The sequence below is a fragment of the Loxodonta africana genome, unplaced genomic scaffold, assembly GCF_030014295.1.
Source record: "Loxodonta africana isolate mLoxAfr1 unplaced genomic scaffold, mLoxAfr1.hap2 scaffold_299, whole genome shotgun sequence".
In the NCBI taxonomy this organism is placed as follows: Eukaryota; Metazoa; Chordata; class Mammalia; order Proboscidea; family Elephantidae; genus Loxodonta; species Loxodonta africana.
This window is the reverse complement of record NW_026975019.1, coordinates 55,295-80,599: the sequence shown is the minus strand read 5'-3', so window position 1 is coordinate 80,599 and position 25,305 is coordinate 55,295. Positions and strand designations below refer to the sequence as shown.

Below are 25,305 nucleotides of genomic sequence, written 5' to 3'. Positions count from 1 at the left end.
TAAGAGAGATGTGTAAGTATTTTTATGCATTTGTGCTTTAAATCATATATGAGAAAAAGAGAGGTGTGATATAAAAATATTACTGACTTTGTTTTATCTAAGTAGTTACCTTTACAGAGTCTTCGTTTCTTTTTATGGCTTCAAGTTACTGTCTAGTGTCCTTCCATGCCAGCCAGGATGATTCCCTGTAGCATTTCTCATAAGGCAGTTCTGCTGCTAACATACTCCCTCAGGTTTTGTGTATCTGGGCATGTCTTAATTTCACCTTCATTTTTGAAAGATAGTTTTGCTAGATATTGACATCTTGGTTCATAGTTTTGTTTCTGTATTTTTTTTCCAGTACCTTAAATACATCATTCGACTATTTTCTTGTCTCAATGGTTTCTGATGAAAAATCAAGTTAAACTTGTTGAGACTCTCTTGTACATTAAAAAAAAAAAAAATTGTACATTAGGGGTCACTTATCTGTCGCTGCTTTCAAGTTTCTATCTTCGTCTTTTGACATTTTGATTATGTCTGTCTGTGGATATCTATGTATTTACTGTCCTTTGAGTTTATTGAGCTTCTTGGATATCTAGGTGACATTTGGGAAACTTCCAGTCATTACATTTTTAAATATTCTTCCTGTCCTTTCATCTTTCTTTCCTTTCTGGGACTCCTTAATGAGTATGTTGGTATGCTTGATGTTGTCCCGCAGGTCCCTTAGGCTCTATTCATTTTCTTCATTCTTTTTCCTTTATGCTCCTCAGTTAGAACAATTTCAGTTGTGCTTTTTCAAGTTTACATTTTCCTGCTTTCTTGCTCAAATCTGCTGTTGAGCTCCTCTAATGAAATTTTTATTTCAGCTATTCAACTTTTCAGCTCTATAATTTCTATTTGGTTCTTTTGTATAATATTTCTTTATTAATGTTTTCTACTTGTTCATACATTCTTCTCTTGGTTTCCTTTTTTTGTGTGTGTGTCTATGGTTTGTTTAGCTCTTTGGGGAAATTTAAGACAATTGGTTTAAAATCTTTGTCTAGTAATCCCAATATCTGTGTTTCCTTAGGGATGCTTTCAGTTCATTTCTCTTCTTTCTTTCTTCTTAACAAATGAACCATCCTTTTCTTTTTTCTTTTTATGACTTAGAATAGTGTGTTGCAAACTGGATATCTTAAATATTATAATGTAACTCTGGAAATCAGATTCCCTCCTGTCATTAGGGTTTGCTTTTTTTTTTTTTTTAATTGTTGAAGGCCAGTCATCCATTTGCTTAGTGATGTTTCCAAACTATTTCTGCAGAGATTGTATGTCTTCTCATGTGTGGACACTGAAGTTCTGTTCTGTTATCTCAGCAGTCAGTTCATGACCTGACAGTGCTTTCTTTAAATGCTTGTAGCCAAAAAGAAAAAGTAACATTATCCCAGTCTTTGCAGATTGGCTCTGAACTGGTGCGTTCTTTCAATGCTAAGCAAGAGTGCCTAAAACTCTGCGCTAGCCTTCACTTCCTGCCCCCATGGAGCCCAAAGATCAGCCAGAGGTGCAAGCCTAAAGCTTTGTCAGGATCTTTATGAGCATATCTTCATCCTTAGGCAAGAACATTGCACTTCAGATTCCTCAGTATATATGGTAGCCCTTCAAAGCCCTTAAACCACCAACCATTGTCCTCTCAGCCCTTTTTCCAAGCTTTTGGATGTCTCTGCTGTTTTCTCTGTCCTTCATCCTTTGACCCTGGAGGTAGGACCAATTCTTTTTAGCTTCGTACTTCTGAGTTTCCATCACATCATACATTTTTTCTTGTGTGCTGTTGAGTCAATTCTGACTCATAGTGAATATAGGATGGAGTAGAACTTCTCCAAAGGTTTCTAAGGCTGTAATCTTTATGGAAGGGAACGGTCATATCTTTCTCCTGTGGAGTAGTTGGTGGATCAAATCAAAAGGTTTAAGAGCTGAGTGCTTAACCACTGCACTACTGGGGCTCCTTTTGACATCATGCATCATAATAGATTTTTAACACACCCCTCAGAAACATAGAAGTCCATAAATTATCAAGGATACAGGAGATTTAACATGTAAAAAAATACCAAATTGATATATGTGTATGTGTATGTATTATCTAACCACTAAAGAATATACATTCATCTCATGCACATACATAGTGTGTATAAAAATTAACTGTATACTGTGTTATAAAGCAAGTCTCAACAAATTTCAAGAGTCTGCAATAATATAGAGGATATAAGTACACCATAATTAAAAAAAAAAACCATCTTAGAAAATGAAAATACAAAATCTCCATTTTTTTTTTTATGTAAGTACACCATAATTAAAAAAAAAAAAAAACCATCTTAGAAAATGAAAATACAAAATCTCCATGTGCTCGGATATTTTAAAATACTATGAGTCAAAAAAGACATCATAATGAAAATTAGAATACATTTTGAAGTGAACAATTATGAACATAGTGCATATAAAAATTTGTGCAGTACAGACAATATAATATAGGAAACTTATAGCCTTAAAAATATAATTGGAAAGAACAAATCTTGAAAAATAAGTGAGTGAAACATCCATTCAAAATGTTGGGAAAAAACCAGAAACAAACATTCATAGGAATTTTTGTTTCTATTAATGATTGAATACATGCAACAGACGATCAACAAAGACTAAAGTTGATTCTTAGAAAATGCTAGTAAAATTGACAAACTTTAGGCAAGATTGATCAAGTGAAAAAGAATGAAGATATAAAAAACGAATATCAGGAATTAGAAAGAAAATGACTACAGATCTTGCAGAACATCAAGATAATGTGAGAATGTTATGAACCGTATTAGCCAATAAATTTGCAAATTTAGGTAAAGTAGGCAAACGTATCATACCATGTAAGTTAATAACAACGATTCAAGAAGAAACAGGAAGCAAAAGTAATTCCACAACTGTTAATAGAATTGAATTAGAGCTCAAACTATTCTCAAAAAGAAAACTTCATATCAGATGGCTTTTCCTGCAAATTCTGCCAAATATTCAAGAAATATTTCACAAATTCTTCAATATAAAATGAAATATATACCCAAACTCATTTTATAAAGCTTGTAGAATGAATATTGATACCAAAACCTGACAAGAGAAGCAGAAGATGGGAAAATTACAGGCCAATGTCACTGATGAACATAGATGCAAAATATAAAAATAAATAGGCAAAACAAATCCAGCAATACTCTAAAGAAGAATATATTATGACCAAGTTGGGTCTATCCCAAGAATTCAAGGTTAGTTTAACATTCGAAAATGAATCAGTATAATTTGCCATATGTACAGGAAAAATAAATGTGATTATATTAATAGGTGTAATAAAATAAGTATTTGATAACCTTCAGCATCCACTCATGTTTTTTAAAAGAATGTCTAGCATGCCATGAGACCAGAAGAACCAGAAGGTTCCCGGCTGCTGTCGCTGAACATTTTGATCAAAGAGTCCATAGAAAAGCCCTGATCAAAAGGGGGAAAATGCAGAACAGAATTTCAAATGAACCCTAGACTTTTTGGAGCCACTGAGGGTGAATGAACTCCTGAAACTATTGCCGTGAGATAATCTTTAAACATTACACCAAAAGCATTCCCTTGAATCATCTTAAAACCGAAGTATGAAAAAGAAAAAACCAAACTGTTGCTGTTGATTCCAACTCAGAGACTCTGTAAGACAGAATAGCACTGCCCCATAGAGTTTCCAAGGTGCAGGTGGTAGATTCAAACTGCTCTTCTTTTGCTTGGCTACCGTATCACTTAACCACTGTGCCATGAGGGCTCCAGAACATTAGCTTACTTAACTAATAAAAATGGTCTACCTTGAGCATATGCTCTTTTAAGAACTGTCTACATGGCATCAGATTGCCAACAGCTACTGAAAAGATTAGATAGGAACCTTAAGGAGCAGTGGGTTTATGTTAATGACAGAGGAACAACTCAGAAAAGGAGGGTAAGAATGGTTGCACAACTTCAAGAATGTAGCCACTGTTATTAAATTGTACAGGTAGAAACTGTTGAGTTGGCGTATGTTTTGCTGCATATATTCTCAACCAGAAAAAATACAGGTAATAATTAAAAAAAAATGTCAAGGAGAGCTAAATATTTTGAAAATAAGACAGAGTTGCATGTGAGGGAATGAGTGGGGTGAGCTGTTTTAGATTAATAGTAAAGGCTTATGGGAGCAGGATATTTGAGGAGATAACTGACCTATATCAAAGGAGAGAATAGCTGTATGAAGTTCTGAAGGGAGGGATATTGCCAATAAAGGAAAGAGTTGTTTCTGAGGCCCTTAAATAACCAAGTGTTTTGGCACGTTTGAGGAAGCTCAGGAAAGAAGTCATGGCTAGTGTGGAGTGAACCGAGGGAAGACTGTTAGGAAATGAGGTTAGTATGGTGAGCAAGCCCCGCATCATGAAAGACCATGGGAAGGATTTGGGAATTTTTCCTAATTGCCATGAGAAGCCACTGAAATGATGCTGTTATGTAGATTGTAAGAGGGAAGATCGGTGCATGGAGTCCAGTTTTAACCAAGAGATGATGGTGGATGTAAGGTGGAGGTAGTGAGAAGTGGATAGAGTCAGGATTTATGTTAAGGTAGTGCCAAGAGTCCAGAATATGTCAATGGATTGGATGCAAGATTTGAATAAAGGAGAGAAATCAAGGATGATTTCTAGGTTTTTGTCCTGAACGACCCAGAGGATAGTGAGAACATTTGCTGAGATAAGGAAGACTGGGAGGTAGATAAGACACTTGGACGAAGAATTTTGTTTGAACCACATTAAGTTTGAGATGCCTAGTAGACATTCAAGGGGAGATGTGAGGTCAGCCATTGGTGAAGGAACAGGGCAGAGTATGTAAATGAGGGTATCCTAGGGCTCAGGTGGAATTGACTGCCATGAATTGGCTCAGATAACCTAGACAGTGAGAAGTGATGAGTGACGTTACTTAAACAGGGCATGGAAATCAATGAAAAAGGTGTGGGAATGGCAGGGAAGCTAAGGTAGAGAAGTTTCTCTCTCCCTAAACCTGATTAGCTGGATTTGAAGACATCATAAGTTCCTGTATGAGAAATATCCAGCAAATTACCAGTTGATTTAATAAATTGATAACAAAGTCCACCTTTCAGCCAAAGATTGAAAAGCAAACAAACCAATTGCCATCCAGTGAATTCTAACTCTTAGCAACCCTATAGGACTGAGTAGAACTACCCCATACGGTTTCTAAGGAGCAGCTGATGAATTCAAACTGCAGACCTTTTGGTTAGCAGCTGAGCTCTTACCCACCGCACCACCAGGACTCAGACCAAGAATAACACATGTGAGGAACTTACTCCTTAGTTCAATCAAGTATGTAGAAATTGAAATTTCTAATTTTGGAGATTCCCCTCTTTTTTTTTCGAAATGGGGGGCATTGAGATGGAGGATTTTCCTATGCCCACCATCCTAAGGGATTTAATTAACCCATAGTTGAGACATTGTAAACATTTGAAGAAATTATTACCTTTGAGAAATTTGAGGGTGAGTAGGCATATCACCTGGCACCTCTTAAACTCCTTTTAAAAACCTGACTTGAAGACTCACCTGCCTTTTTGAATAAGTGCCAGCTTGAATAGGCAGGGTTCAGGGAATTGCCAACCAAAGGTATGGTTTCTCCAGAGGCCTCCAAGGGGTGTAAAAGAAGAGCGGAGCCAGACCCCGTGCTTGGGACACACCCTTGGTAGGAAATATTTGAGTGTGTGTGTGGTGAGGGGAGCACTGGGTGTGGGAGAGTGGGGTGGGTGGGTAATAGGGAAATGCCTGGTTTTTTTTAAGAAACAGTTTTTTACTTTTTTTTTTTTTTTAATTACAATGAACAGTTCAGTGGAGACACATTCCTTATCTGCAGGGGCTAGTGGAAGTGCTGATAGCTGAGAATGTAGCCTGCTCCCCAAGTGCCAGTTGGCATTTTGGAGAGAAAACTTGATGTTTGGAGCACTGACTGGCCCTGCCTTTTCTAAATAATTAAGGGTGGTGGGTGGTGGTAAGAGAAAGAGGATGGTCTATGAACACTGACCCTGGAAAATTAACCCGAGTGTGTGGGTTGTGGATAGCAGGAAAAGAACATCACCCGCAAATGACAGCAGTGCCTTTATTTATTTATTTATGCTTCTTTTTAGTTCTGAGTTGTTTTTAAGCCAGAAATTAATGGGGCCACCGTGAATTTTCAGAGAATGAGTTTTACAAAAATGTAAGTTTTAAATATTGCAAGGATTTCCTTATATATGCTGTATATGAGAAAAGTCCTTCCAGTTATAGGGAGGAGAAAGAAAGTATATTCAGGAATTAAATTTTCACAGTTCTCTGAATTCTTATATTTCTCCTGTTGTCCATTTTTCTTTTTTTGTCCTTCATCCACCCCTTCCACCTTGACCCACTGTCTTCATCATCTAGTGCTGCCATAACAGAAATACCATGAGTGGATGGCTTTAACCGAGAGAAATTTAATACCTCACGTTGAAGTAGGCTAATAGTCCACATTCAAGGCATCAGCTCTAAGGGAAAGCTTTCTCTCTCTTTCGGCTCTGGAAGAAGGTCCTTGTCCTTAGCCTTCCCATGGTCAAGGAGCTTCTCAGGTGCAGGGACCTTGGGTCCAGAGGGCATGCTCTGCTCCTGGTGCTGCTTTCTTGATAGTCTGAGGCTCCCAACTCTCTGCTTGCTTCCCTTTCGTTTTATCTCTGGAGAGATAAAAGGTGGTGCAGGCCACACCCCAGGGAAAGGTGACCTGAGTGAGGGTGGTGTTACAATCCCACCCTAATCCTCTTAAAGTAAAATTACAATCACAAAATGGAGGACAACTACACAGTAGTGGGAATCATGGCCTAACCAAGTTGAGACACACATTTTTTAGGGTCATAATTCAATCCATGACACCCACCAAACCAAACTTGTCACCATCAGAGTTGATTCCAACTCATAGAGACCCTAGTTGATTCGAACTCATAGAGACCCTATAGCATAGAATAGAACTATTCCATAGAGTTTCCAAGGACTAGTTGGTGGATTCGAACTGCTGACCTTTTGGTTAGCAGCTGAGCTCTTAACCACTATGCCACCAGAGCTCCTCTTGATCCACAGTCCACCCTAATTCACCACTGTGTTAGAAACTAAGGTTTTGCTACTCTGAAATAAGAACCTTTTACTATACTTTTGTGTTAGTGGTTGCTTTTGGTACGTCTTTAAGCACTGAACAGTTACCTCATACCCGTTAAAAACCCATTGCCACTGCGTCTATTCCAACTCATAGCGGCCCTATAGGGCAGAGCAGAACTGTGCCATAGACTTTCCAAGGAGCGCCTGGTGGATTTGAACTGATGACCTTTTGGTTAGCAGCCGTAGCTCTTAAACAGTACACCACCAGCGTGGGAGGGGTTTAATTGATAACATGATGTCTGGGCTCCAAGGGAGATGGAATGGATGTGCAGGAGAAGGGCATGCAGAGTCTGCCTGTATAGTCCCCAGAACTCTGTTCAAGATCATAACACACTTCAGTAATCACTTGAATCTAAACATACAACTTTAACAGTTGATGTAAATGACTTTACACATGAATTTTGGAACTCAACTCTTTTTCAATGGAAGTTCCTTCAACCTAGCCATTTGTTTGTATTCCCTTAATAATCATGAAAGCTAACAATTATTGTGTTCATTCTGTGTGTAAGGCCTTTTTCTAAGTGCCTTGTGTGTTTTATTTAACCTGCGTAACAACCTTTTGCATAAGACCCATTTTAGAAATGGGAAACTGAGGCAGTGAGAGGTAAAGTAACGTGCCCAGATCACCCAGCTGATAAATTGAGTTAGGATTTAAACCCAGGCAGTTTGTTTCAGAATTTGCTTATGTAATCACTGTACATGACAGCAGTGAGCCCTAGTGGCTCTGTGGTTAAAGAACTTGGCTGCTAACTGAAAGGTCAGTGGTTCGAACCCACCAGCCTCTCTGTAGGAGACAGACGTGGCAGTCTGCTTCAGTGAAAACCCTATGGGGCAGTTTTACTCTGTCCTTTGGGGTCACTGTGAGTTAGAATCGACTTGATGACAGTGGGTTTTGGCACATAATACTAATGTGCAGTGTATTCTGTATGCCGTGTATATGTTCAGAAACTAATTTTCCCAACATTTATGCCATATATAGATTACCAATCCAGTTGCCGTTGAGTAGATTTTCACTCATGACGACCCCGTGAGTTTTCAGAGTAGGACTGCCCTCCATACGGTTTTCAATAGCTGTGACTATTTGGAGGTAGATTGCCAGGCCTTTCTTCCAAGGCAACTCTGAGTGTATTTAAACTGCCAACCTTTCAGTTAGTAGCTGAGCACTTAACTCTTTGTGCCACCTAATACATATATATACTAGGAGGTTTTCCTCCTTATTTGTACTTTAACGTTTTTTAGACTCTTACGAATACTTGTTCCTGGCAGTGAACTAGATGCTAAAGAACAGAATAGGCACATGTAACCCTCTCTCACCTTCTCCCTCCCCTCTTCCACAGAGATGAAATGAAAAGGAATTAATGAAGACAGATCACTGGATTAGGGCCCATACTCAGGGCTATAACAGCATGGGGAGTTTCTCCTGTCACTTCAGTTCTTGTTCAGGAATTGGTACCTGCTTTTTGTGAATCACAAAGACCAGTGCTGTATATCAAGCCATTTAGATTTGGGGTATGGAGCAGTGATGTAAAAAAATTAAATTTTATTTTCAGAGATTTTTTCTATTAATTGTTTACATTTATTTTAATTGTGAATACTATCTCTCTATGAAAAAGGCATGAAATAATTGTTTAAATTTTAATTCATATGGGTCAAAATGTATGTTAAACTACCTATCGTCACCTTCACAGTCGTCGTTATGTTTGAGCCAATTGTTGTGGCCACTTGTTACCAAGTATGACCTGCTTCTCCAGGGACTGATCTCTCCTGACAACATGTCCAAAATATGTGAGATGAAGCCTCGCCATTCTTGCTTCTAAGGAATATTCTGGCTGTACTTCTTTCAAGACAGATTTGTTCATTCTTTTGGCAGTCCGTGGTATATTCAATATTCTTTGCAAACACCGTAATTCAATGCCTTCAATTTTTCTTTGGTCTTCCTTATTCATTGCCCACCTTTCGTGTGCGTATGAGGCAACTGAAAGCACCGTGGCTTGAGTCAGGCACACATTAGTTTTCAAGGTGACATCTGTACTTTTGAACACTTTAAGAGGCCTCTGGCAGCAGATTTGCCCAATGCAATGTGTCGTTTGATTTCTTGACTGCTGCTTCCGTGGGTGTTTATTGTGGATCCAAGTAAAAATGAAGCCCTTAATGACGTGAACATTTTCTCCGTTTATCATGATGTTGCTTATTGGTCCAGTTGTTAGGCTGTTAGTCTGTAGTCTTTGATCTTCAGCAGTAAATGCTTTAAGGCCTCTTCACTTTCAGCAAGCAAGATTGTATCATCTGCATATCTCAGGTTATTAATGAGTCTTCCTCCAATTCTGATGCCTTCTTCTTCAGACCAGCTTCTCAGATTATTTGCTCAGCATACAGGTTGAATACATATGGTGAAAGGATACAACGGTGATGCACACCTTTCTTGACTTTAAACCATGCTGTATTCCTTGTTCTGTTTAGATGACTGCCTCTTGTTCTATGTACAGGTTTCTCATAAAAACAGTTAAGTGTCCTGGAAATCTCATTCTTCCCCATGTTATCCATAATTTGTTATGAGCTGGAGTAGGTCTCAGAAATAATGTACCATTTCTTCCAGTTGGTTGTGCATGGCTGCCTACTTCCCTAGGTGGTAGCAGCTAAGGCCTGTCTCAGAAACACTCTCCTCCCCACTTAGCATGAGTTTTCACACTGCTCCATCTTCTTTCCCTTGTGTGTCTCCTGCCCTCCTCAGTGGCTGGGGAAAATGATAGTAGTCCACTGATGAGATTTATTCTTTTATTATACTTTATTTTATTATTTGTTTTTATAACATAGTTCTGTTAAAATCAAGGGTAATAAAAATGTTTGTATGATGGAAGTGGATAATCCCACCCACTGTGTCCATCTAAAGTTTCACGAGAAAACTGTGCCCACAACAGAGGGCTCCCACTCCTCTGGCTCACTGTATTTTCTCCTTGTTCATTTGCTCTTCCCTCTTTCCTGATGGATGCATGGAACCACTGAGCTTCAGGACTCCACAATTCTGCTTTTCATACCAGTGTTACTGTAATCTTGGGTTCATGGGCTGCCTTGCCACAGATTTACTCATTCTGTTTCTGTTAATTATTTCATTACTTAAAAATCTCTCATGAATTTTTCCAGAAGTACATTCTATTCCTCAAAAACTTGGAAGCAATGGGAAAGTATGCAAAAAAAAAAAAAAAAAAAAAACAAGAAAACATACGTAATGCATAGAATAAATTATTAACGTTCCGATATGTCTATTTTCTTGCTTATATTGGCATGTATGTGTATTAGAGTCTCTGGTTGATGCAAATGGTTAATATCTTGAGCTGCTGACAGAAAGTTGGAGTTCAGGTCCACCCAGAATTGCTATGAAAGAGAGGTCTGGCAGCCTACTTCCGAAAACTCAGCCATTGGAACCCCTATGGAGTACAGTTCTACTCTGGCACACTGGTGTCATCATGAATCAGAACTGACTCAGTGGCAACTGGTTTTATGTGTGTATTAGCACACACAGTTATGTATATTAACACAGATATTATACCCTGATATTTTCATTCAACATTAGTCTTTTCATGGTAATTTTTTTTGTTTTTTTTTAATGAGGGCATTAAATTACTTTATAATATTCTGTGTGCATGTAGTATATGTTTTTTAGCGATTTGACTATAGTTGCAATAATGTGCATGTTTCTAGTAATCTTTAAGCTATACTTACATCTTTTTAACATACATCTCTGCCATTAAATCTCTTTGTTTAAGTGTTGTTTAACACTCATTACGCCTAAGGGATGGTCTCAGAAGCAGCCCTGATCAATTTTTCTCCCTCTTACTCATGAAGCCCCTTAATGTATTTCAAGGTATCAACTACGAAGGATTTTACGTACTTATCGTTTGTTTATTTTTCATTCAGTCAGTGTATTCCATGGGCCAGAAGTAGTCTATGTTATGCAGATACAGTGGTGAAAGGTACACACTGTCCCTGTCGTCATGAAGGGGACAACCCAGTGCAGGTGGGAGGAGCACTGGGGAAATGCAGCTGAGAGCAAGGACAGACAACCCTCCAGGAACCACACTGGACTTCAGAGAGGCTTGTTGGCTGCTGTTCACCTGGCAGGCTTCTAGATACCCGAGTACCCTTGGCCTTGGTGCCTGCTCCTCTCTCTATTGACACCCTCCCTCTAGGATGCCTCAGTGAGTTTACTGCTGTCTATTTGTAGCTAAGGACGTGAGGTTTATACCTCCATCCATTCAAACTCCTCCTGGGTCCAGACTCATATATTCAAATGTCAGCCTAACTCTCTGTATTGACCTCTTTATGCATTATAATGATACATTCCTCATATGGCCATCATGAAAAGCAAACATGAAAGGAAAGCACAGGAGTGCCTGGCACCAGTGTAGGTACTCAATGACCATTAGCTGTTGGTATTATTCTTGACATCTCCGTGTGGGGTGAAGTTTTATTACCTGACATCTCCATGTGGGTATCTAACAGCTGCACCATGTTATCTAGGCTATGAAACAATTCTTGGTTCCAACCACCATTCTGTTCGTATCGATGAATTTCTCAAGGCTTCGGTGATGGGAGTGTGTGTTTTTCCACACAATGGACATGATTAGGAATGGTAGGCCAGGTCCTGCACAATAAATTGCTCCAACATTCCTATGGGTGACCATTGAGACAAGTTTCAACCACTGAATGTAGCAAAGAATTGGAACTACTCTCAGCTGTTCATGTGAGTACTCTCAATCCAGAATATCTGGTAAGTCGACTGTTAGGGATTGAATTGTGTCCCTCCAAAATGTATGTGGAAATCCTAACCCCTGTACCTGTAATTCTGACCTTGTTTGGAAATAAGGGGCCTGCTTTTATTATGTGAATGAGGTCATACCAATGTAGGGTGGGTCCTAAGCCTAACTCTTCTTAGTTATAAAAGGAGCAGAATACACACAGACACAAACAGGTGAAAAGGAAGACAGACAAAGAAGACAGATGCTTCTAGAAGGCCAGGAACACAAATGATTGCTGGCATCTACTAGAAGCTGAGGTAGACAAGGAAGGACCTCCCACTACAGCCATGCCCTGAATTCGAACTACTACCTGCTAAACTGTGAGAAAATAAATTTCTGTCCTTTAAAAGCCATCCAGTTGTGTTATTTTTTGTTATGGAGGGACTAGGTAACTAACACACATACCCGTGCTTATAAGTTCAGCCCAGTGCAGAACAGTTTTCTTCCCTCCTTGGTCTAGCCCACCTGAACCTGCTCTTTCCCTATCAGTGTCCTTTGCTTTCACCTAAGAGCTATGACAGAGTCCGCTTGATGCTGACGCATTGAAATTTCAATTTATTTTTTATTTATGATTACTATTAATTCCAATATTTTCTACGGTTTTCAATGGAGACAGTCCTATAATCTATGAATAGCAGTTATACTTTTTTTGTATTAGCTTACACTTCCAGTGTTAAATGTTTAATAAAAATAATGATAGAAGCATCCTTATTTTATTGTTTATTAATTTCAAAGAGAATGTCCCACACGTCACCATGAACTATCATGTTAGTTGTAGTTTTCCACGTTCAGGAACTCCTTTTCTGTTCCATGTTTGCTCCTAGTCCTTATCTCTCCGTGTGATTGGATTTTATCAACCTGCTTTGCCCCCATCTCTTGAGGTGAGCATATGTCTTCTCTTCTTTCACCTATGCATGTGGTGAATGAAATTACTAAATCTTTAATGTTCACTCAAATTTGTATGCCTACAATAAACCGCCTTGATCATGGCATGTTACGTGGTTTACCCTTTGCTGGATTTCCTTTGCTGGCATCTTGTGTAGGGTTTTGCATCTCAGTTACTGAGTGTGCTTGTCCTCTAACTCTTCTTCTACCTTCTTTCTCTAATTTGTTATCATTTTTAAACTAGCCATAAGGATCAAGTTAGGGGAGTGTCTCATGGTTTTCTAATCTCTGTTGACTATGTACTAGATTAAAATGACTGTTTCTTGCATGTTTGCTGGAACCTGACTGGAAACGATCTAGGTCTGCCATTTTCTTTGTAGGGAGATCTTGAACTACTGACTCATTTTATTTAGTGGTTAAAGGCCTCTTCTGGTGCTAATTTACTTGTAAAAAATTCTGATGCATGTTCTAGATTGCTCGAATCTCATCTTTAAATATTGATTATCAGGGCTTGTAGCCTCATGCAAGCCAATTAATCAATCCCAGATTTCCCCAAAGTCAGGCTCTGCAACTATTCCTGGTACCAAATTCCCTCATCTAAGACTTATTTGCAAAGAAAGAGACAACAGTATGCTATCTACGCAGTTGTGTATCCGCAGCCTTCTTGAGTCCATAATGTGAGGTTACAGTCTTCTAATACTTTTTTTGTAATTGTTCTCTTTCTTATTTTATTTTTCCTTTTTTCACTGCCAATACCGCCCCCCCCCCCAGTCTAGTAGTTTTAAAGTTGTGCGTTTCAGGTTCAAGTCTGTAATCCAGCTGGGATTCTGTGTGTGCTGCATGTGTGCATCAAAAGAACACGCTTCTAGAAGCAGAAAGCAGGCAGTGGGACTGTTGGGTGGTTGGCGGGGCGGGGGGAGGGGAGCTGCTGCCCAGAGAGGGCGCCCGAGGGAGGCAGGAGATGCCGGGCTGCCCACTGCAAGCCTGCAGACTCCAAGGGGGCGGAACCTGCGTGCGCCATGAGCCTTTTGAGACAGGCCCTAGCCCGCCCAGCCGGGTGCTAACCTCGCACCCGCCAGGCTTGCGGGTTCCCCCAGGACTAGGGGAAGCCTGAGGCCAAGGAGGGCAAGACCTAGGGTCTGGACCTGGGAACTGGTTCTGCCACGTGTGATCGCAGCACTTATGCTGGGAAGGGGGGCAGGAAGCATATCGCAACGTGCATCCAGACGATGACCCAGAAGGGTAGGAGTTGTGGTCACCCTCGGACTCTGCGTCTGCATATGGACGCCCCCCCAGGGTGCAATTCCAGGAGCACAAGGCAAAGCCACAGAGGCCACAGTGCACCTCGCCGATGCTCCCCAGGGGCATTGCCCCAAATTTGGGGAACAGTCCCTCCTCTGGGCTAGGGACTTTGTTTCCTCCATTGTACTCACTGACTGTGAGCAGACTCTTGTCTAGGCAGACTAATGAGGAGTTATCAAAATGAGCTTAAAAGTCCGGATTTGAGTTAAGGATCATAAATTAACACAGAGAAATACGACTTTAGCAATAAGTGCCTGCTTGAAGCCCAAGTTGCCTGAAAACACGGAATTTCAGTCTTTCAGCTCCTCTGCTAATCTAGGGACTAAGAACTGGATCTCACTGGAGCTCAAAGATGTGGGGCACTGGAAATACTCCTGGGTCTGTCTGCTCATGGCTGATTGCCTGATTCCCAGTTTTATTATACAGCTTAAATACAGACCAGAAGAGGAGTTTGGGGCTTGACACCTGACATCTTAACACCAGTTCCTGTTTCTTGAGGAAGGAAGAGGTAAAATAAATCAGCGTTTACTGTTTCCTTCTCCATCCCCGGAAGTCCTGATGAAGACCCTCTCAGGTAAGGACTGACAGGGAGTGGCTTGGTTTACTATTCAACTTTGTCCTTCAGTCACTTTGTTTATGTCCGGCATGTAAACTATTGTGCATTGAGAAGCATTCTAATTCTTGTGCAGAAGGACTAGACCTCCTGCAGAATGACTATATTGTGCCTCCCTCGGGCACCCCTGTCTGCGCAGCACCCCCCAACGCCAACTGCCCAACCGCCTCTCTCCTGGCATTCTGCTTCTAGAAGCATGTTCTTTTGATGCAGAGATGCAGCACACACAGAGTCCCAGCTGGATTACAGACTTGAACCTGAAGACCTTATGCAGAATGACTATTTATGAACCACTAAGCTAAAGCAGGTACTTACCCCTCAGAGAAGGCCCTGGGGGAGGTTGACACCTGCATTCCCCAGCGCTCCTGCTGCTCTAGAAGTGCCTGAAATGCCTCTCTGGGAAAGGCCTTCAGAGTAGTAGGCTCATGGCCCAGGTGGGAATTCAGGCCTATTTTTCTGTTAGAACATCTCATTTCGCTCTGAAAATATTATTATCCAGTTTATTCACCAGGCATGAGTACAGACATCTCATATTTTCAAAATTAACCCCATTCTCTAATACTAATTTGCCACCAAGAGTATATTCCAAAGTTTTTCCAATAGGCTAGAAAGTCTTTGCAAAGAGGGGAGTCCTGCGCCATGTTGTGCAGTGACAACAGGGTTAGCATAATATGTTTACCGAGATACCTACCACTTTTTTTTATTTTTTATTGTGCTTTATTTGAAACTTTACAGAGCAAATTACTTTCTTGTTCAACCATTTATACACAATTGTTTTGTGACATTGGTTGCAATATTCATGATATGTCAATATTGTCCTCTCCTGTGCTCCAGTTCCCCGTTTCCATCCGCCATGATTCCTGTTCCGTCCTGCCCTCTTTTCAGTGCTTTTGGGCTGGTTTTGTACTTTTGGTCTCATACACATGATTGAACTAAGAAACACTTTCTTCACGTGTGTTATTGTTTGTTTTATAGACCTGTCTAATCTTTGGTGGAGGGCGAACTTCCGAAGATACTTTCCACTTTGTTGCTTGCCATAATTCCTGAAATTCCAAGCCTGCCACCTGAAGAACTTCCTTTAGTGTTTCATTTAGAGCAAGTCTGGTGGCGATGAATTCTCTTAAGCGTCTTTCACCTGAGAATGTCAATATTTTTCCTTTACTCATGAAGGAAATAACAGCCTATAGAACACTGGGTTAATGTTTCTTTCAGTGTTGAAAAAATGTTGTTTTCACAGCCTTTTGGCCTCCATGGCTTCTGATGATGAATACAGAGTCATTCCAATTGTTTCTCCTGTGTGAGATGAGTTGTTTTCTCTCTAGCTTCTTTGAAGATATTTTCTTGGTCCTTGTTATTCCACAATTGACAATGAGGCATTTGGGCGTAAAATTATGTGAATTTAACTTGTTGGAGTTTGCATAGCTTCTTGAATCTGTAAGTTTATGTCTTTCAACAAATTGGGAAAGTGTTGAGCCAGTATTTCTTCAGATACTTTTTTCTACACCACATATTTTCTCTACACCTTATGGAATTCCAATAAATAAATGTTAGATATTTTTGAATTTTTTTGAGGCTCTGTTCATTTTTTTTCAATATTTGTTCTCTGTTTTCAGATTGGATATTTTCAATTGAACTGTTTTCATCTCACTGATCCTTTTGTCTGTCAACAGCATTCCGCTGTAGAGCTGATCAAGTGAATTTTTTATCTCTATTTTTCTGTTTTTCCTGTCTAAAATTTTCATTTGTGAATGGTTTCTATGTATTTTTCTATTTTTCTAAGTTGTGCCTGTTACTTCTTTGAGCATGGTTAAAGTAGCTTTTTAAAGTTTTTGTCTGTGATTCCAAGACTGTGTCTTACTTCAATCTTACAGAAAATGTCGATGTTGTTTGTTTTAGGAATCACTTGACCCAGTTATGTTCAGGCTGCAGGTTCTTTCCCAACTTCTGTATGCTGTGGCTCAGATGTCAGTTCAGATTTTGAAGACTTTGCAATGATATTTGGATGTAATCTATGGGAGTGTCACTCAGTCTGGGACCTTGTTGGTGTTCTAACCTATAATGCAGTTCTCAAAGGATTGATCTACTTCTTAGGGTCAGAGCAAAGCATATGCAACTGTGGGAGTGGGGAGGGGTATGAAAAACAACTTTATGGTATCCCTCTCTTGAGCCGCCTGGTCTCTGTCTCTCTGAGGCTCTCTGATGTCTGAGCAGCTACCTTCCTGGTCCACTGGCAAAAATGTTGGGGCTTTAATCTCTTCATTCTGCTGCGCAATTAAGTGACTGGGTCTGCGTATGAGGCCAAATAATGGTAAGATGGAGAAAATGTAACAGAGATTCCTGTACATTATTTGGTCCTTATATACTTAGGTCAGAGAGAAGGCACACTGTTTCGGGTGATACTTTGAAACAGGTATGGAGAAAAAGGCATTAACAGGTTGATAGCTGCATACTAGGTGTTATGGATTAAACTCTGTCTTCCCAAAATGTATATATCAGCTTGACTAGGCCATGCTTCTCAGTATTGTGCGATTATCCACCATTTTGTCAGCTGATGTGATTTTCCAATGCATTGTAAATCCTACCTCCATGATGTTAATGATCGAGGATTTGAAGCAGTTATGTTAAGGAGGCAGGGCTCAGTCTACAAGATTAAGTTGTGTTTTAAGTCAATCTCTTTTGAGATATAAAAGAGAAAAGAGCAGAGAGACAGGGGGACCTCAGTAGCACCAAGAAAGAAGTGTCAGGAGCAGTGCATCCTTTGGACCTAGGATCCCTGTGCTGAGAACCTTCTTGTCCAGGGGAAGATTGGTGACAAAGACCTTCCCCTAGGAGTGACAGAGAGAAAAAGCCTTCCCCTGGAGTTGGCACCCTGAATTTGGACTTATAGCCTTCTAGACTGTGAGGGAATAATTTTCTTTGTTAAAGTCATCCGTTTGTGGTATTTCTGTTACAGGAGCACTGGATATCTAAGACGCTAGGTACCAGGAGATGTACATTTCCCAGCTCTTTCATTCCCAGGGACACTATGACTAAGTAGCCAATGCCATAAATCCATGCGAGCAGACTGTTCTGATTACTGCTTTGACTCTACTGTCTGTTATGGTAACCACACCCACCTTGTCTTTGTTGATTGAGTGCTACCATTTGGCTGCTACCACCATGGGGTCCAGTCAACTGCATTGTAGTCAGGTGTCTTCATTCAGTTAGGGCAGTTCTCACTGTGGACTCTTACTTACATAAAATAGCAACCACAGAAGTCTTCAATAATGCTGGGGCTTGCTTCCCAAATTTGTACCTTACTGCTATGGTAAAAAGAGAGCCCTCTGGGCACTCCGTGTGTGGGTCTGTGGGTCCAGCCTAATAAATCCATTCTAACATGCCAGTTTCCCTCAGCCTTTGGATACCTTCTCCTACAGTATACAATGGCAGATCTGCCATTTCCACTTGATTTATTTTAGGCCACCACTTAATCCATGCTTCAGTAAACCAACCAAATAAACTATGAGATCCTTTTCTAACCTCTCAAGCTGAAACACTGAATGAAGAATCTATGCTTCCTGGGCCTATATCAATAAACTCAGACTAATCCACCTTTATGTTGCTTGCACCGTTATCCCACACCCATAATAGCCATTCCCACACATATTCACCAGGTTTCTGTATGTATATATTAGAAAAATCAAGCAGTTCTTTTGGAGTTTAGCATAGCTTTTCCTGGGTCACACTTCATAGCTCACCTTTTGGGGCTTGTTGGGACTGAAGCCTAGGTATAGGTCTAGAAGCAAAAATGGGCAGTGGCAGTGGGATGTTCAGCCGTGTCTTATAAGGCATCTGCCTAAGGTGATGCCCCAGGCAATGCCCCAGACACCACCCCAGGAGACAACTCAAACAAGACACTTCAGGCACAGCTGGGGTAATCTCATCAGATGGAGGTGGAAGGGATAATTGTTTTACTGGGAAGGGTGCCTTAGCAGGCAAAGTTAGAGAATCTCTTCAGATGGGAGTAAGAGGTCTGGTTCTGTTAGGAAGAGCGATTCAACAGAAATTGGAGGTTCATTGTCCCCCGCTTCCTGACTATCTGCCCATATGTCCTCATCCCAAGTTTCAGGATCCCATTTCTTCCCAATCAGTGCCCTTACTTTAACTTCAGAAACCATTTGAGGTTGGATATTCAACTGGCGCTTTAATTCAGTCACTCTTATGATAAGAATCTGAGTTTATTTTTGGCAGCATTAGCCTTGTTACTATAAGAAATACGGTTTTCTTTCTGGGCACAAGTGGCAGCTTTCAGGTCTTGTATGTAGTGCTTGAGCTTTGAGTCCTTTTCTTTCATTCACCAGTGTGGCTAGCAAAAGCAGGACCAACCAAGCAGCTTCCTTATTATTCTTATTCTGACAAAATTATAGAAAAGTATCAAATATGTAATCAGGCAGAGCCTTGTCTCTCACAAATATTTGATCCAGTGGTAGTAGTATTTTGCGTATTTCTATTGTCACCTCCCACCATGGATTAGCAATAGCCTATTTACTACTGGAGACAGTCATCAGTGCCTTTAAGATTAGCCAGACTTGAGAATCAATTCAGAAAACTTATCCTTAAGATTTGGTTCCTCTGGAACCACTGTAGGTACCAAATATCTTAGCCTGGGATCTCTAGAGATGCAAAACTGGTGAACAGAATATATATATACACACATATATATGAAAAAAAAAAAAAGAGTGTGTGTATATATATATGTGTGTGTATATATATATATATAATTTTTTTTTTTTTTTATGGAAGCCCGAGTCGCATAATGGTTAATAGCTATAGCTGCTAACCAAAAGGTTAGCATTTTGAATCCACCAGGCGCTCCTCGGGAACTCTGTGGGCCAGTTCTGCTCTGTCCTGTAGGGTCACTATGAGTTGGAACCGACTCGACGGCAATGGGTATACACACACACACACACACACACACACATATGCTTACATATGTTAGTTGTGGCTCTTAGAGGCCATCGATCCTGTGTAAAACAGAATGAAACACTGCCTGATCCTGAACCATCCTCACAATCATTGCCATGTTTGAGCCCATTCTTGCAGCCATTGTGTCAGTTCATGTTGTTGAGCGCCTTCCTCTTTTTTTCTGACCCTCAGCTTTTCCAAGCATGATGAGCCTCTCCTGGGACAGGTCCCTCCTGAAAATATGTCCAAGGCACGTGAGACGAAGTCTCGCCATCCTTGCTTCTAAGGTGCATTCTTGGTGTACTTCTTCCCAGATGGATTTGTTTATTCTTCTGGCAGTCCATGGTATATTCAGTATTCTTTGCCAACACCATATTTTAAATGAATCAGTTCTTTGGTTTTCCGTATTCATTGTCTAACTTGCTCAAGCATGTGAGGTGATAGAAAATATCATGGCTTTGCTCAGGCACACCTTAGTCCTCAAAGTGACATCTTTCCTTCACAACACTTTAAGGAGGTCTTTTGCAATAGATTTGCCCAATGCAATACATTGTTTGAATTCTTGACTGCTGCTTCTGTGGGCATTGATTATGGATTCAAGTTAAATGAAATGCTTGATGACTTCAGTATTTTCTCTGTTTATCATGGTGTTGCTTACTGGTCCAGTTGTGAGAATTTTTGTTTTCTTTATGTTGAGGTGTAATCCATACTGAAGGCTGTAGTGGTTGCTCTTCATCAGTAACTGCTTCAAGTCCTCTTTACTTTCAGCAAGCAAGGTCGTATCAGCTCCATATCATAGGTTGTTAGTGAATCTTTCTCCAAAACTAATGCCATGTTCTTCTTCTTACAGACCAGCTTCTCAGATTATTTGCTCAGCATACAGATTGAGTAAGTATGGTGAAAGGATACCGCCATGACACACAACTTTCTGATTTTAAACCACACGGTATCCCCTTGCCCTACTCAAATGACTGCCTCTTGGTCTACGTAGATATTCCGCATGACTACAGTTAAGTGTTCTGGAATTCCCATTCTTTGGTAAGCTATTCAATTTGTCATGAGCCACACAGTTGAGTGTGCTTGTATAGTAAACAAAAATAGGTAAACATCTTAGTGATAGTCTCTACTTTCAGCCAAGATCCATCAGACATCAGAAATGATATCCCACGTTCCATGTCTTCCTCTGAATCCAGCTTGAATTTTTGGTAGTTCCCGTCTGTGTACTGCTGCAACTGTTTTTAAATTATATTCAGCAAAATTTTTCTTGCATGTAATGTTAATGACATTGCTCGATAATTTCCGCATTGTGTTGGACCGCCTCTCTTTGGAATGGGCACACATATAGATCTCTTTCAGTCATTTGGTCAGGTAGCTGTCTTCCAAATATATTGGAATAGACAAGTGAGCACCTCCAGCACTGCGTCCGTGTGTTGAAACATCTCATTTGGTACGCCATCAATTCCTGGAGCCATGTTTTTTGCCAATGCCTTCAGTGCAGCTTGGAGTTCTTCCTTCAGTACCATCAGCTCTTGATCCTATGCTACCTCCTGAAATGGTTGAACGTCGACCAATTGTTTTTGGTGTATTGAGTCTGTGTATTCCTTCCATCTACTTTTGATGTTTCCTCTGTTGTTCGATATTTTGCCCATAGAATCCTTCAGTATTGCACCTAGAGGCTTGAATATTTCCTTCAGTTCTTTTAGCTTGAGAAATGCCAGGTGTTTTCTTCCCTTTTGGTTTTCTAACTCCAGATCTGTTCACATTATATTATCATACTTTGTTTTCTCCAGCTTCCCTTTCAGGTATTCTATTGAGCTCTTTTACTTTATTTTTCCTTCCATTCTCTTTAGCTACTGTACATTCAAGAGCAAGATTTAGAGTCTCTTGTGACATCCTCTTTGGTGTTTGCTTTCTTTCCTGTCTTTCTAATGACTGTTTTTTTCATATATGATGTCCTTGCTATCATCCCACAACTAATCTGGTCTTCGATCATTAGTGTGCAGTGCATCAAATCTATTCTTGAGATGCTCTCTAAATTCAGGTTTGATATACTCAAGGGCATACTTTGACTCATGGACTTGTTTTAATTTTCTTCAGCTTCAACTTGAACGTGAATATGAGCAACTGATCATCTGTTCTGCAGTCAGCCCCTGGCCTGATTCTGACTCATGATATTGACCAAGTGAAGAGTGATTTAGAGAAAAACATGGGTAGAGTGTGACCTAATTTCCATAAAAACAAATGAATGTACTTACATGTGTCCCGGCAAAAAGAAGTGTGTAAAAGGGTACATATGTATCTTTGGACACTGGACACTTCAGGGGAGCAGGTACAATATACTTATGTGGGGATGGCTCTTATTAAAACTTCTATATACAAATCTCTATTGTTAAATGTGTTATAAGAATGTAAAAGCTTTTAAAGTTTAATAACATCATACGTGTATGTGTGTGTATTTGAAACTTTTTTTTTTTTTTTACTATTTTATATATGTGTTTTTTAGTTATCTAGTTTTTTTTTTAGTGTGGCTATAGCAGAGATACCACAAGTGGATGGCTTTAACAAACAGAAACTTATTCTCTCACAGTTTAAGAAGCAACAAGTTTGAAGTCAGGGCACCAGGTCTAGGAGAAAGCTTTCTCTCTTTGTGGCTCTGGGGGAAGGTCCTTGTCATCTATCTTCCCCTGGCCTAGGAAATTCTCAGCGTGTGGACACTGGGTCAAAAAGACGTGCTCCACTCCAGACACTTCTTCCTTGGTGGTATGAGGTCCCTCTCATTTCCGCTCACTCTTCTCTTTGTATCTCAAAAGAGACTGACTCAAGACTCACCCTAATCCTGTAGATTGTGTCCTCCCTCATTAACCTAACTGTCTCTAATCCCGCCTTATTAACATCACAGAGGTTAGAATTTACAACACATAAGTAATTACATCAGATCACAAAATGCAGGACAACCACACAATACTGGGAATCATGGTCTGGCCAGGTGGGCACACATTTTGGGGGACACTATTCAATCCATAACAATAGAGAAAACACTGTCTTCAATGCCAGATTCAGAGACTTTTATCCATCTATGAAGGGCAAACACAGAAATTGAACAAAATTCAGACCAGCGAATTATTGCTTGCTCTTGTAACTAACGACTTCTTCTGGTCTCTGTACCTGGAAATGGCCAAAACGAATTCTGTGAGGATTAATTCAGTTATTGCTAAAACATCTACTGCATTTACATGTCTACAGATAAGGAAGAATGCTGGACACCATGTGTGATTCATTAAGTAACACAGGGACTATTAGACTGTTGTTCTCCTTCTCTGATATGCCACTATCACCTTCTCCCCTTGTTGCTCTCCTGAAAAACCCACACTTGTATATTCTAGGCTTTTTTCCAGGATTGAATTTGCAGGAAGTTGAAGATATATCTTTGAAAGATAAAAAAGACTTTGGCCACATTGTCTTTAGACAGTCAAACTTCCCAGCCAGCCTCTGTGCAGGATGGGAATTCACAATCCCTCCTACTCAGTACCTCTGAGCAGGACAGGATTTCTGTTTCATTATCAGGAGACTGTGGAATTCACCCCTCTTCAGAAAACTTACTTTCCTTTGCCTCAAACTGTCCCTCTCAGGATCTGTCACGGTCACTCTGAGAAATTCACATGGGCAGCCTGTATGGAAGTGCCCATCCTAGAGACCCTGCCCTCCCTTCCTTGCTCCGTAGGGCTTCCTCTGACACTTGGGGTCACATCTCCCAGTGAGTACACACCTCTGGCACTTCCAGGGATTCCCAGGCCCTGGGATACTGTGGATGGGACTTGGAACTCAATCTCTTTCTTCCCATCCTCACCTTTGGTTATCTGTGTTCTGTCTTCACCAGATTTAGGAGGCCTTGTCTTCTCTTTGCTCATTTCATTTCAGTCAGGCTTTTCTATTCCAACTCTCTGATCTCAGGACAGATCAGGTTAGACCACAGAAAAGAGAAAGACCAAGCAAACATCACTGATCTGTGCAGAAGCTGCTGGGAAGGGATTCGATTCTCATTGGTTTAGGGTTTTATGCCCACTGCTCACCGGCAGGCAGGTTCCCCCCAGAGTCTGGGTTCTGTCTGGTACCTTGTACTACAAAGAACTCAGTGACCAGCCCACCTTCACAATCACACCTCCCTTAGAGCTACCTTTGCAGAGGCTCTTTCTCAGACTTCCATGTCCCACTGAAATCCCATTTCTCTTTCCTTACAAACATTGTGCTCATTCTCAGGGCCCCGAGACCTTATCTGCAGGTGAGTCTTGTCCTCTTCTCTCCTTGGCTTTTGAGTGGACCTCATGTCTTCGGACAGCTATCCTGGGGCTTCTTCCACCCTGGTGCTCTGGGGCTGGATCTCTCCATGTACTAGAGGGGGCGTGGAAGGGGCACAAGGCTAAAAGGATGGATCTTCCAGGTGAGGTGGGTTTAAGAAGCCTGAATGAAGTTCTTCCCTGAAGGGTGCATATTTTGCAGTCCACACATCCTGCTTCTCTCAGTCTGAGAGTCCTAGCATGTCTTCATGTGCTTTCTCCTTTGACTTTGAGGCCATGCCTGCACCCTCTGCAGCCAGGTCTCCCACATGTGTAGCAGCACCAGTAGGTGTGGTAGCCTCTTCAGCCCCTGTCTCCTCCTCCATATGCTCCTGGAGGTACCTGGCTCTTCTTGCCAGGACTCCAGGATGCTGACCAGGAACTCAGTGTTGGTTAGACTGAGGGCAGCCAAATCACAACCATGCCTCCTGTGGGTGGGGGGGGCGGGGGGCAGGGCTTGAATATGTCAGCATAAGGGTCAGTATTTTTCTGAGTATGAGGGAATGATTGGCGAGTTAAGGAAGAAAGAGAAGGAGTTTGGGAGGGGAATGTAAGCTCCAGTGACAGACAGAAGATGGGGTGGGGGATCTCTCAAAGGGTATTAGAGGCCAGTCAGAAAAGCAGGAAGCAGCAGGAAGCAGGGTCAGTGGAGGGCAGCACTGGGTGGAGGAGGACAGCAGAGGTAATAGTAGTGGGGAGGGCAACAAAACTGGCCTGGAAAGAGTGATACATGACTGATCCTAGATGAAGCTCAGGTTGAGAAAAGTAGGAAAATAAAAAATTCTATCCTGTAGCCATGTTTGTGCTTAGGGGTTGTTAGGCTCTTGAGGGAGGTGGGCAGGAGACACAGGAGGGGAAGGGGAGTTCCTGGATCTAGGGAGGAGTCTACAGCCCTTCTTCTGCCCTCAATGATATGGGTTCTGGGCTGTTCAACCTACTACTCCCAGAACCTCCTGAATAATTTCCTTAGTTCTTCACATGGTATATTAATTCCATCTCAGTAGAAAATATAATAATGAAGTACGCTTCTTCTTACCCACCCTTTCCACCATCCTATACTCTCTGCCCCAGTTGCCCACTGGCTTCCTTCCCTTCCATCATGTTCAGATCCAGAACAAAAGAGTGCCTTGTCTGCAGCTATTCTGGAAAGCTCTCAAACTTACAATTGAATTCTTTCGTTTCATCCGTCATTTATTCCTACATTTCTTATTGACAAAATAAACTTTGGTTAATTATCT

General features: G+C 40.9%; 1 long non-coding RNA gene across 2 annotated transcripts in view; it reads left to right on the top strand.

Annotated features, from left to right (window-relative positions):
* Positions 1-24,478, top strand: part of LOC135229452 (uncharacterized) — a 42,315-nt gene extending 17,837 nt beyond the window's left edge. For both annotated transcript variants that reach the window (XR_010320156.1, XR_010320155.1), the window contains exons 2-3: positions 14,603-14,750; positions 21,831-24,478. This is a non-coding gene — a long non-coding RNA (uncharacterized LOC135229452). The remainder of the gene's footprint in view (positions 1-14,602; positions 14,751-21,830) is intronic.
* The last annotated feature ends 827 nt before the right edge of the window (positions 24,479-25,305 follow it).